The sequence below is a fragment of the Sycon ciliatum genome, chromosome 11, assembly GCF_964019385.1.
Source record: "Sycon ciliatum chromosome 11, ocSycCili1.1, whole genome shotgun sequence".
In the NCBI taxonomy this organism is placed as follows: Eukaryota; Metazoa; Porifera; class Calcarea; order Leucosolenida; family Sycettidae; genus Sycon; species Sycon ciliatum.
Genome location: NC_088653.1, coordinates 1318060 through 1331290, shown reverse-complemented (window position 1 = coordinate 1331290; position 13231 = coordinate 1318060). Strand labels below are relative to the sequence as shown.

Genomic DNA, 13231 nt, shown 5'->3' with positions numbered 1-13231 from the left:
GTTCTTATATGCTTGTTCACTGCAGCTGAGCTAGCTTTGGTTTCATATACCCCCTGATAAAGCCCCGGGTGCCCCTGACAAAGCCCCGGGTGCAGGAAGTAATCAAGACTTGCTAAAAAAAGATTAAACGCCTCGACTCTTTTCAAGTTAAGAGGTTTTTTTGCTGCTTGTCCTTTTTGTAATAGCTTGTCAACCTGCCGCTGGTGAACGCGTTGGTAACATATCAGAGAGTGGTCGTGTATCATGTGATCCTGGTTTCGAGTATGCCCCAACACAACGGCCGTGTGAAGAGGACTCCGCTGTAGTCTGCACACGTACGTATCCACTATTTATGCCAATGTTGGATACACATGTATGTATGTATGTACGTATTGTATTCATGGTTTTCCACAGGCTTTTAGTCTCTAACGACCAAAATATTATCATCGGGCATCGCTAAATTTACGGTTACGCTCAAAGTTGTCTCATTTTTCCCTGTGTTAAAAACTTTATTGAAAGAGTATGACAGTTTGGTACAGAAGCTCTCCGTTCTTTAGATATTGACCAAAATTCCCGACGAAATAGCTTAAGATAACTGCAGACGAAATACCATGCACCCTCTCAACACTTTTCAATGAATAATTCCTGCAACACGAGCAGCCGCAGGTGACTGGCGTGATGGCATAATCAGTCCTCTGCACATGAAAGCCTCTCAAGCAGACATCACCAATTACAAGCCAATCTCCCTTCAGAGTGTTGTAAGCAAAGTTCAGGGGAGGATTGTCCACCAGTGCCTCTACACCCACACTGAGCCCCACCTGAATTTCGATCTAGGGCCAGCAGTGGACCTCAGCTGTCCCGCCAAGTTCAGGAGATCTCCGCTGGCCGAGATGCCGGTCGGGCAGTGTCAGCGTGTTTCTATGATTCATCAAAGACGTTAGATGGAGACTCGCTTGCTGGCCTTATAGGCAAACTGGATCTGCTTGTTGTTTGTGGCATTGCCCTTACCTGGCTGGTGAACGCGTTGGTAACATATCAGAGAGTGGTCGTGTATCATGTGATCCTGGTTTCGAGTATGCCCCAACACAACGGCCGTGTGAAGAGGACTCCGCTGTAGTCTGCACACGTACGTATCCACTATTTATGCCAATGTTGGATACACATGTATGTATGTATGTACGTATTGTATTCATGGTTTTCCACAGGCTTTTAGTCTCTAACGACCAAAATATTATCATCGGGCATCGCTAAATTTATGGTTACGCTCAAAGTTGTCTCATTTTTCCCTGTGTTAAAAACTTTATTGAAAGAGTATGACAGTTTGGTACAGAAGCTCTCCGTTCTTTAGATATTGACCAAAATTCCCGACGAAATAGCTTAAGATAACTGCAGACGAAATACCATGCACCCTCTCAACACTTTTCAATGAATAATTCCTGCAACACGAGCAGCCGCAGGTGACTGGCGTGATGGCATAATCAGTCCTCTGCACATGAAAGCCTCTCAAGTAGACTTCACCAATTACAGGCCAATCTCCCTTCAGAGTGTTGTAAGCAAAGTTCAGGGTAGGATTGTCCACCAGTGCCTCTACACCCACACTGAGCCCCACCTGAATTTCGATCTAGGGCCAGCAGTGGACCTCAGCTGTCCCGCCAAGTTCAGGAGATCTCCGCTGGCCGAGATGCCGGTCGGGCAGTGTCAGCGTGTTTCTATGATTCATCAAAGACGTTAGATGGAGACTCGCTTGCTGGCCTTATAGGCAAACTGGATCTGCTTGTTGTTTGTGGCATTGCCCTTACCTGGCCCACAGTTGGCTTACTGTCAACCGTGTGATTTGTCGTTACTATGCTATGGGCATGATGAGTAAACATCAGTTCTCGCGGTACGCCTCCAAACTGTAGTGTGAAGCAGACATGGAATGACATGCACCTTTCAAACTTCTGCTTTTCAAAGTTTTCTTCCTTTCCGCTTGCTTGGTACAGGCGTGAAATGTATTGCACCTGCAATTAATGATGGTGTGGCGGACAGGAAGAGGATTCAATTTCAGGAAAATGTTACCTATTCATGCCTTAACGATCTGGCTTTAGTGGGTATTGCCACGAGAACTTGCAATGCGGACGGACATCTTTCTTCACCGCTGCCGAGCTGTGTCTGTAAGTTATGTTTGGTAAACATGTTGTAAACAGTCAGACATCGCACACATCCGTTTTCAACAAAATATCCGGATAGGCGAGGGAACCGGATAATCGAACACCCATACTGTATGTAAGCATGACATAAGCTGTAAATTGGTAACCAACCGTTTTCTTCCGGATGGCAAGGGATCTGGATAAACGTGGACCGGATAAGCGAGGTCTGACTGTACACACGGAGCCTCTATGTAAAACATCCTGTTTTGCGAGGATCGCTTGGTGCGTGAAGCTCAGAGTTAAAGCACTTTCTCTATCCTCTTATTGTTTGTTTCCTTGTTTGTTGTATACACACTAGGGGTGAAACGAAGTAGTCGAAGGTTCGAAGGACCTTCGTTTTTCTTTGAAACGAACATTCGTTTTTGATTCGAACGAAGGTCGACACGGGTTTAGTGCATGCATGCATGCATTGGTTTTGTGCGATGTGCTGAATGCACTAGCACTGTCCATGCTGTACTACATGAAAAAGTAGGGGCACGGTCCGCGTGCGAACCGGAACTGAAGAAGTGACAAGTCACAAGTCAGTACGAACTGGCCCGGTTCCAGTCACCAGCGCTCAGCGTGTTCCCGTTTTGAGTTGGTGTGTAGATCTACCATGGTGTACTCATGGATGACTTTTTTAATTGTATTCGTCGAGTGTTTGGCGCTCTGCGATACTAGTAGGAGAGTAGTTTTGCTATTTCGATCCTGTTTTCACTCAGTAATGCTGCTTGTACCAGGAATATAGCTTGCTGTAGCTGCCGTCGATATCTACTACTACTAGTAGTGATGGTGTCTGGAAAAAGTTGTAGCAGCGATACATACGAGTGTAGTCTCATTATTTGAATCGATTATAAAAGTTTCCATCGCTGAAGCCATTGCAGTATTCACTCTCCCAGCAGCAGGGAGAGGGAGCACAGCGATGGCCTGAAATCATTGAGGCAGGTGAAGTTCCTCACCCAGTGACTATTCACTCTCCTCTCCATCACCAATGCAGTCGCTGGATGCGAGCAGATAAGCGAAAAGTACATATCCAGATTTGACAATTTTTGACGAATTTGGGCATCTGATATTTACTACGCAACAGGGCTTTTACCGTCCATTTTGGTATTGTTCAAGCATGCAACTGACTGTACACTAGAGCAGTGATCTCTTGTCGCTTTGTGTCCAAAAGGCCAAGGCTAACACGTCTGTACATGATCCAAAGCACACTGATCTAAATTGTCAGAAATATGGACAATTGACTCACAAGCAGGTATTAGGTATGTTAGAGTATGTTAAAAGTATGTTAAAACCTTGCCTCTATCTATAGTTGTGTGCTGGGCCAAAGTATTCTTTTACCTGGAATGGATACACATTGATACCACCAGATTCAGAAAGAATTGCACATACAACATAAGTATTGGGTTCTGATTTTTTGCCCCCTTTTATTTTTAAGATTTCCGAGCGTTTCCGTGATCATGTTAAAAAAAGAATCCTTCGACACCTTCGTTCGTTTTAATAAAGAAGGTTCGAATGGTAATCTGAGACCTTCGTTTCACCCCTAATACACACGGAACCTCTCTGTTTGGTATACATCCAGTACACACACGAAACCCAGTGTCTGGAGATAATGTGGATTTTGTAGAGAAAAAAAACTTCTCTGGTTGGTATACATGTTGTTGTGTGCGGAAGTATACGACAACATGTAGACAACAAGTATACAACAACAACAACAACAACAACGACAAACCTCAATGTTTGGTATGCATGTTATAATATGCGACCTTATGAAAGTTAGTCTCAAATCGCAGTGCTACTTATGATATTCTTGTTATATTAACACGTTATTATCATACAATTGTTTGTAGGTATATCGTTGTTTGGTTGACAGGAGTCGCGTATCCCTGAAGATGACCTCTAAGGTGAAAATTAGGAATGATTTGGGGGAGATTTTTATTTTTCTGTAGCTGTGGGCGATAGAAATTCAAATCAAGACTAAGATACCCAACTATTTGTAGCATGAAATGTTGTTGTTGTTGTTTATTTTACTTCACCAAATGAACAGGCAGAGATGCCTTCTTACCTGCCCACATGACAGGTTCTCACAGAATGATGAACGGATGATATGCAAGGGAAAATAAGAAATGATAATAATATAAGACAGAAAGGACCAAAAGGAAATGACGGTGTATATCTAGCCAGATTTAAACCAGACCCAAAACCACCTCACCAGACTGCTCAAACTCAGGACAGAGTGAAAACAATTAAGGCACTACCCCACATGAGAATGCTCAACTGTTACAAGAGCAGGATCGACATTTGTAATTATAATTTTTGCCATTTTTTTGCCAGATATGAATAAGAAGATCTCCGCATAAGACAAACAGACTTGTTCAGTCCCTTCAAGTTTGTCCTAACGATGTTTGGCTGCATGTGCTCGTGTCCAGATTCGACTTTGCCTGTGTATGGATACTGTGCAAGCCCAGGTGTAGCAGCAAGGGTACTGAGGCGGACACCCGATTCCAAACTTTTCAACTTCATGGATGCTGCTACTGTATGTAGAAAAGTGCACGGTGGCCATGTTCTAAGCTCTACTTCCTATGACCGGAAATGCACACAGTTTGTGCTCATCGACGGCCAATTTGCCTGGATCAACCAATTTCAGGATGGGACGGGTCGTGGGATTGCATTTGTAGCCGGTCCACCGGGCAACCGATCCACTCGAATCCTGGAAGACTTAGAACATGTTGTGTGCGAATGGGGTGAGTACTCCCTAGCCACAAAAAGCATGTGCTGTGTTGTGTTTGGAGCGTGAAACATTCCTTAGTATGTAACAGATCTTGAAGGTGGCTCATGGCCTGATTGTTTTGTTCCAAATCACACAGCTCCTTGATCCCCACTGGACTGTTGCCAAGTACGCAATGAGCACAGAGGAATGTTATGTTATGTTTGGCTAGCTTTATTTTCCTCCACCATAGGTACAGGCATTGCTGCCTTCCTGTTGGGGATCATGAATAATGCCACAGCTCATAGGCTATGATAAAAAATAAAAAAATGGAATGATTATTGAAGAAAATGTCTGCTCCGAAAGTCTGAGCTCGCGCTTCTTGCCAACTGACTTGACACTTGATTGACTCAAGACTGCACCTGGGGCCCCTCGAACCATCCACTCTGCAAACCTGCAAGACCGCCCCACTCCCTGCTCAATACAAAGTATTCTCCAGACTCAGTCGTGATTCAGAAGCGGGAGCGCGAGCTCCGATGCTCGGAGCAGACACTTTCTTTACTGATTACCACCGAAGTCGCAACAACTTGGTATGATTACGATATATCAAGACAAAAGGGAAACACCAGCCTATGGGAAGACTGTGTGTGATAGCTAAACACGGTGATAATGATAAGTAAAGGTTAGGAGGAAGCACCGACAGATAGATAGATGTGCTAGAATGAAGTCGGATGGAGAGCCAAGTGTCAGTGTGGTGCAATGTCATCGCTTCAGCTGATTGTTTAGTTACTGGTGGTGTTAGTGGACATTATAGTGTGAGTTGTAGTTCCTTGGTCCTTTTACCTTAAAAAAATAGATAGATGTTTATGATCAATTATTATGAACATAACGGGAGATAGTCAGATGCCATGTCTTTCAGCACTTACAATAAAAATGCAATGCAGCAAGGTATTTTCTGTGGGTTGTGATGTTAGATAACATAGGCAGTGGATGATGGACTGGGAAGAACGTAATAGTGTGTCAATAGCTAACACGGTTTGTTACCGTGAAATTAAAAAAGAAGATTTGTCAGAGAGCGGGTAACATTAGGCAAAGAGTTCCATGTGGAGCTGCCCAGAAATTGGATAGAGCATCTCCCTGCAGAATTGGGCAGGAAAGCGAATGTTATACAAAGTAAATTATGCAGCTGCCCACGGGTGACTGTACAATCAGCAAGAGGAATCGGTGTCTGGGCAAATCATAGATTCTGTGGATGGGCAAGATATACAAAATCTTGAAAAGCAAGCCTTCACATCCATGTGTAGCAGGAAATTTTCGGACGGAATTTATTTTCGTACGATTTCGTACACGGCCTCTTTTGTGCTAAAATTAATCCCGTGCTAAATTTTGTACATGTATATGTACACCATACATTCGTTCCGCATCCAAACACGACCATTTAGCATGAGAAAATAAAATCTATACCAAAGGTTGAAATTCGGCTTTGTCCGAAAATATTTCCGTCTGAAAAGTTCCTGCTATACAGTAACTGGGTAACAGCTCTAGCAGATCATGGATGGACACTCAAACAGCCTTCCAACTTGGAAGGTTCTAAATCATAGAAACAATGTGGTCTTCTTGGTCCTTTTTTACTATATTTATCCGTGGCCCTCCATCCGAGTCCATTTTTTAATTGTGTTTGTCTTTCCCCCACAGATTGCCATCGATCCCACAATGATCACATTGCTAGCGTAGCTCCCAGTGGCAATGTCACGTGTGATCCGGGTTATGAGTATCTTCATGCTGGCAGGGCATGCGAGACCGGCACACAACTACACCCTTGCACACGTAAGCATCCATACTGCTGTACTGAATTGAAATATCCGCGGCAAGCCGCTTATGTACAACGGCGTGGGAAAGGATGACAAAAAAATTATAAAAAATATATTGTTTGGGAAATCCAAGCTATTATCGAATATTCAACAATGACGGGTGTGGGGTTACACCATCCAATTTACTGTTATTAATTAGAATAAACTATTATTGTAACCAAAGAAACTGAAGTTAAGTACTGTAAATAGAACTGTGTTAGAAATAACAGCAAGACAGCAAGTGCCTTCTCGCCTTTGGTTACGTAATCTTGTTACCTTTTTGTGTTTTCTCTAGTGGTTCTATTGCACTTGTATCTTGCTGTTATTTCTAACACTTTCTATTATTATTATCATATTTATTTGAGGGACGACCCAGAGGTAGGTAGCCTATCGAAGGGTTCTCCACATGTGCGATATTGAATAAGTACCACATCAGGGGGGGGGGGGGGGGAGGGGAGAGGAGGGGAGGGGGGGGGGGAGGAGGGGGGGGGGGGGTAGAATTAAGTCACATGGAATGAGACAATAAAACTTCAAAGAAAAGTGTGACGTGCAATTACTGCTGATGGTGTAGGAATGCCAGTGGCTCTATGGGCATACTCGTGTGTACACAGACGTAAACTCTTCTTAATGACATGGAATCGAGTTATGATGCAACTATCCATGGCTGTATCCAAAAAGCAGTCAGAATAGGGCACAACGCTAACATGTTACTGAGACATTCAACGCACTTTCTGACTGCTTATTATCTTGTTACAGTCGTGGATAGTTGCTTCATAACTCATTCCCATGTGATTTCTTCTATTTTAATTTTATTGGCGCAGTACACTGTTTTGAAGTCTGATTCTCACGACAGTGGATGCGTAAGCCTGATTCCAGTGTTGACACACATAGAAACCTGATGTGATTAGAAACCTGATATAATTAGAAACCTGATATGATTAGAAACCTGAGGTGAATGGAAACCTAGGCCCGGCGTCGACTACTTTACAGCTGCTGTCAACCAAACCTCAACTTAGATACCGTAAAAGCCCGTGTATAGGCCCCGGTCGTATAGAAAAGCAGTCTCGATTTCCTGGGCGTATTCAAGGGCACGGGCGTTATTTTGGAACCGGGCGTATACTTGGAACAGGGATAGCAGTATGTATTGGGTATCAGTACCTGTATAATGTACTGGTGTTGCCGGCATACCTGGGCGTATACATGGGCATGGGCACTATTTTGAAACAAAAGTGTTGACTTCCTCTGACTGGGCGTGTACACAGAGGGTGGGCGTAATTTCGAGTGGGCGTATACGAGTGCGTGAGTGTTGGCGGGTATGTATAGATGAAAATAATACAAAAAAATTGGCCACTTACGAGATATCTCGTCATCCGCCGTTCAGGTACACATTACAGAGCAAGATATCTCGTTATTAGCAGTGAAAGGGTTAAAGTAATGAAGGGCCTTACACAGGGTAGAATGGAGACAGCGATCAGTCCTTGATATTGGCAAGTTATAAATACGAGATCAAAGTAAATTAGACGAGGGTTGAACACTACGAGGGGTATGCACAGAGAGAGAGAGGTGGTGGTTTTTTTACGGTCGTTTTAATTTTTTTGATTGGGGCTGTTTTGAATTTGCTATTTTCTTCATATGCACAGCTGTAAAATGTAACATACCTACTATTGCTAACGGAACTAGTGACAAGACGACCATGATCTCGTTCGAGGAAATTGTCACGTTTTCCTGCACTCGGCATGATCAAGGGCTCGTTGGTAATGCCACATCACATTGCCAGGCTGACAGACAACTGTCTTCCGTGCCTCTCTGTGATTGTTAGTATGAGTCAGTGTTGTTGTATTCCTTATTTATAGTGGAAATCAAAACAGGCAAAATGCCTAATAACATTGGACCCACTGTGAATAAAAATGTAAAAGGATATTGTGGAAAAGTAGATATAAGAGGAAAAGATAAAGAAAAGAAGTGCTTGGAGTGTACAGTAAAATCTGGTTTAAGCGACCACCCCACGGTGCAAGCAAATACGGTCTTTAACCCTCTCGCTACCAGCCATTCAAATATCGATCCACGTGGGTCGATGCAATAGGCGATCACTAAATATTTTGTCACACGCTCAAATATTGTCGGATTATTACAAATGAGTGCTCTACGTCTTCAGAAAGACCTTGACTATCGACGGCAACTACCGCTTTCACTCCTTGTTGCACACTTGGCGAACGACGAAGCTCGAAGCTAGTGCTCGATTAAAAATGCGCATTCAAACAATTCCACTCGCCGTCACGCAGAGAGTAACTATGATGATATCTTCCCGTACACCTACCTGCCAGTACCTGGTATTCGTTTTGGGCCTGGAAATCCTTCAGAATTCAGGTATTTTCACAAGAACTTCGTCTGGTTTCTATGAGCCACGATTTTACAAATCAGTGAGCCACACATGAGACATCGCGCTGCGCATATTTGTTTGACTTTGAATACGTCTTCTTCATCAGGGCGCGACACACACGAATGACACTTGGTGTTGTAGTTTCTACGAGTGCGTAGCTGCCATCACTAGCTTTCCAGAGAGCGTTTGTTTGTGAGAAATGGCCAAACGAGAGCAGAGATAATAACAAAAGTCGTATTTTTGTAGACTGTGAATTGACTCGAAAATAAGGGGTAAAGAAAGGGTTAAAGCCTTGAACCCGATCCCACAGTGTGTGTGTGTAGGACTGTCCGTGCATGGACAAACGACTGATAAGAGTGTCTGGTCTCTAAATCAAGACATCGCTTACACCAGGTTTAACTGTAGTTAGATCTATTACTGAGAATGCACTTGTAAAGTAAAACTGTCATAATCCAGGTTAGTTGGTTAGTTGGTTGGTTGGTTGGTTGTGTTTATTTGTTTTCACAAACCGAACTAACTAAACATGTCCAATGACAAGGAAGCGAATGAGGTCCAAGTAACGCAGGAATGGGAAAAAAACTGGCAGGGAGACGACACAGGTGAAAAGAAAAAAACTGTACTGTCGCGAATAAGAGTATGACCCGTACATGTAGTTTGCATTCAGCCCGCACACCACTCATGCACTGTTCCACTGATACACACGGGTCGGAGAGTTTTGACAAAGTGTCCCGAGTCCTTGCTGCAAATAGTGCTCGATACCTGAAAATGGCCAGAGCGTACTACACAAAGCAAGAACAACAGGGACCAAAAATCTTTCTCGTAACTCCGAGTTTCATGTTCATAAACACCCATCAGACGATCGGAGAGTTTAGAAATACATTGCATTGAGAGGGAACATGGAAGTCAATGTAAAACCAGAGAGGAAAGACATGAAGCACAGGAAGCCAAGAGTGCTGCATGGCAACAGTAACTACGCGCATGGTAACAGTAGCTAAGAAAATCTGATAATGACATCACACATAGCATGCATGTAATCTAGGACTGTGACGTTGCACAGAACATGCATGCAATCCATAACAAAGCATGACTCGAATAGAAGCAGATTTTTTTAAAGATCGCCGTAACACAGAAGCATGGTTTGAATAGAAGCTGCTCCCTGTAAAGTAAAAGGGGTACGTACATACGTGCATGGCAGTATGCGCTGCACATTGCAGAATGATGATGTTGACGTAGCAGCATGTTTCGAATAGAAGCATAACTTGTATAGAAGCATGGTTTGAGCCCCCGGCTTATACGGCCGCAAGCACTGGTTTAATACGCGACATTACGGTTTGTGAAAAGAAAGCTCTTAGTAGGGATCTCAGCGCGTGCAGTGCGCAGGGTGTTTGCGCATACATTGCGTCATCGAGTTTTGAGTGCAGCTCGCGGACACAGCAGAAAAATGGTGACGGTCGATTTTCGACACTAGGGGACGCGGTGGACACTAGCCGAATCGTCATCTTCATCGTCGTTTGAACATACTTTGTACTTCCCGCCGAAGGACAGCGTGGCCAAGGCGATATTGGCCCGGTCGATTTTCCTAAAATTTTCCATGCGGCAAGAACCCACTTCAGAGAGGATTCAGTCAAAAATTCAGACCTTTTCTCCGGTTAGATTGTCCTAACTTCGATTTTCAGTGCATTAGCCATCCCGAACATCGCCGCCATTATCACTCGGAGAGAAGACATCGCGCTCAGTAGAAGAGGTGTTCACGCTGTGTCCAAGAGTGAAAGATTGTGCTCTTTGACCCTCCATAGTTCCTCTGAGAGAGTGTCTGGGAGATAGGTAGCTTGGAGATGGCCGTAGAACGTGCTTTCCTGGACGCAATATTCAGCCATTTCTACTGTCTTCTTCAACTTGATTTATTTCGAAAAAATGTTCTTTTCCACGATTTCTGCACTGGACGCGTTTGGGATCGGAAATCTCACCTGCGCAGACTGGCTGCGCAGTTCACGCGCTGAGATGCCTACTCTTAGCAAAAAAAGGCAGAAAAAAGAAATAAGGTGAAGGCCTAGTACTCAGGCCGGGCAGAACCGGTCCGCTTGGTCGGGGCCTCGCCGGCTCAGCCTTTTGGCTCACAATGTGTGTTTACTGCTGAGTAGGTCATTGTGTATACACTAGACATCATACACAAACTGTATGAAAGCCTAGCTTTTGGCCGTACCAATCAAAACTTGCTTCCACAGGTCCTGGTACTGCTAGGATTTTGATGACCCAGGTCATCATAAACAAAGCATATCGAGAGCTCCTGTGCTCCAATCCCTCTCCTTATCATTTTTGACATACTGTTAACCGTGAGATTATTGCGATGGTCTATTTTCTGCGAGATTCGCGACCGCGTGGAAATCGCGAAATTTAGACGACGTGAAAAGGAGATCCATGAAAGGTTTAGCAAGAATGCCACAGGTTTAGCAAGAATGCCATTCTGCAATCGCAACATTAAAACCTCGCAAACCTGTCCGGATTCTGAAAACGCGAACTAAAAACGCCGCGAAAATTTCACTCTTTACAGTATCCGCAGCAACCCCCTATGTACATGGGTTTAGGATAGAGCCCACGCCCCCGCCCCACAATTGCCAAGAAGTTATAATTTTACGCTATGGCGCTGGCTCATTTAATTTTTAAACTTTTTTTCCACGTAAAGCTTGGGAATTCCCACTATCGCCCTGCATGCATCCCCTCAGTCGCTGTACGGGACATGCACGGGATAGCGCCAGGCATGGTGCAAAACACGATAACACATGGTAACAGACGTACCGAACGGAGAATAAGCAGTTTGTTGAGTGTCTCAGGAACATGTCAGTTTTTTGCCCTGTTATCGCATTGTCTGGCTGCTTATTATCTTGTTACAGTCGTGGATGGTTGCTTCGTGGCTCGTTTCCATGTGGTTTATTCTATTTTAATAAAATAAAAAATACTCTTTCCACCTTTACCGTGTCGTTATTTAACTTGTTTTCAGACCTGAACTGCAGTGTACCTGAGATAGCGAACGCCACCTCGAGTGCATCAGTAGTGCGAGCTGACGAATCTACTCAGTATGGATGCAACGTCGGATATTTCCTGATGGGCAATGACACGGCTATATGCAATGGCAACAATGGCAGTTTGAGTTTCATGCAAAAGCCCACTTGTCATTGTAAGTCCATGTACTATGAGAGCAACCTTACATTTTGGCGTCAATTGCAGGTAGCGATCTACCGATTTGTGTGGGTTAGCGAGGTGAACTTCTAGCGACTAACATCCGAGAGACATTTACTGTATTTCTTCTACACTCACGCTTGTTCTCCTGTCGAATTAACATTTTATTTTCGCTATGGAAAGATCCTCCGCAGGCTCCAACCTTACAGGTATTCATGTATACAATACTTCGCTAATTTTTTCTAATTGCCAGACTTCAACTGCCTTGTTCCTGGGATACCGGATGGCCGGCCGAGTTCCTCAGAATTGAACGCTAATGAATCTGCTGTATATTCATGCAACACCGGGTACTTCCTGTTGGGCAATCCCTCGATTACATGTTATGGCTTTGGTCGCTTGAGTACCAGTGAAACGCCGTCATGCTATCGTAAGTACTCAGAAAACAGCCTTATGTCGAATGCAAACTTTACTTTATGTGTGCGGTCAGTAGTAGTAAACCCCTTTTGGGCTTCACAGGTGAATGGATGCTAAGGGCCGGTCAGCAGTAACTCTCTGCTATCATACTTCACTGTGTAGTCACTGTCATAATAAAATATTCCTTATTCCATTTGAATGTGTTGAGTCCCTCCCACCCCCCCCCCCCCACCCCCTTGTACCCGGTCATACTTTTCCACGTAAGAAGCTCCTGCTGCAACCATCCCCTGCATTGATGGTGCACACTTGGCCTATTATGTTCGGATTCCCAGCATTGCCAAGTTTGCAGTCAGGAATTACTTGCTTCTTGAAAATCAGGTGTTCCACCTAAATCGTGTCAGGCTACCTGGTGTTGGCGGATGTAAATGTGTGAATGGATGTGTTTGTGAGTGTTTTGCATGCATTTGCAAGAGTCTCTCTGCTTGCTTGCTGTGTTTTGTCGATGACTGCAGCTTCACCGCCGACCGAATACCGTTACTGTCAGCCAACTAATACT

The 13231-nt window shown here is 44.1% G+C and overlaps 1 long non-coding RNA gene across 1 annotated transcript; it reads left to right on the top strand.

The window, feature by feature from the left end:
- Window positions 1-12125: 12125 nt before the first annotated feature.
- On the top strand, window positions 12126-13216 carry LOC135827560 (uncharacterized). Its single transcript, XR_010555498.1, has 3 exons — window positions 12126-12259; window positions 12515-12688; window positions 13188-13216. It is a non-coding gene; the product is annotated as an uncharacterized LOC135827560 (long non-coding RNA).
- The last annotated feature ends 15 nt before the right edge of the window (window positions 13217-13231 follow it).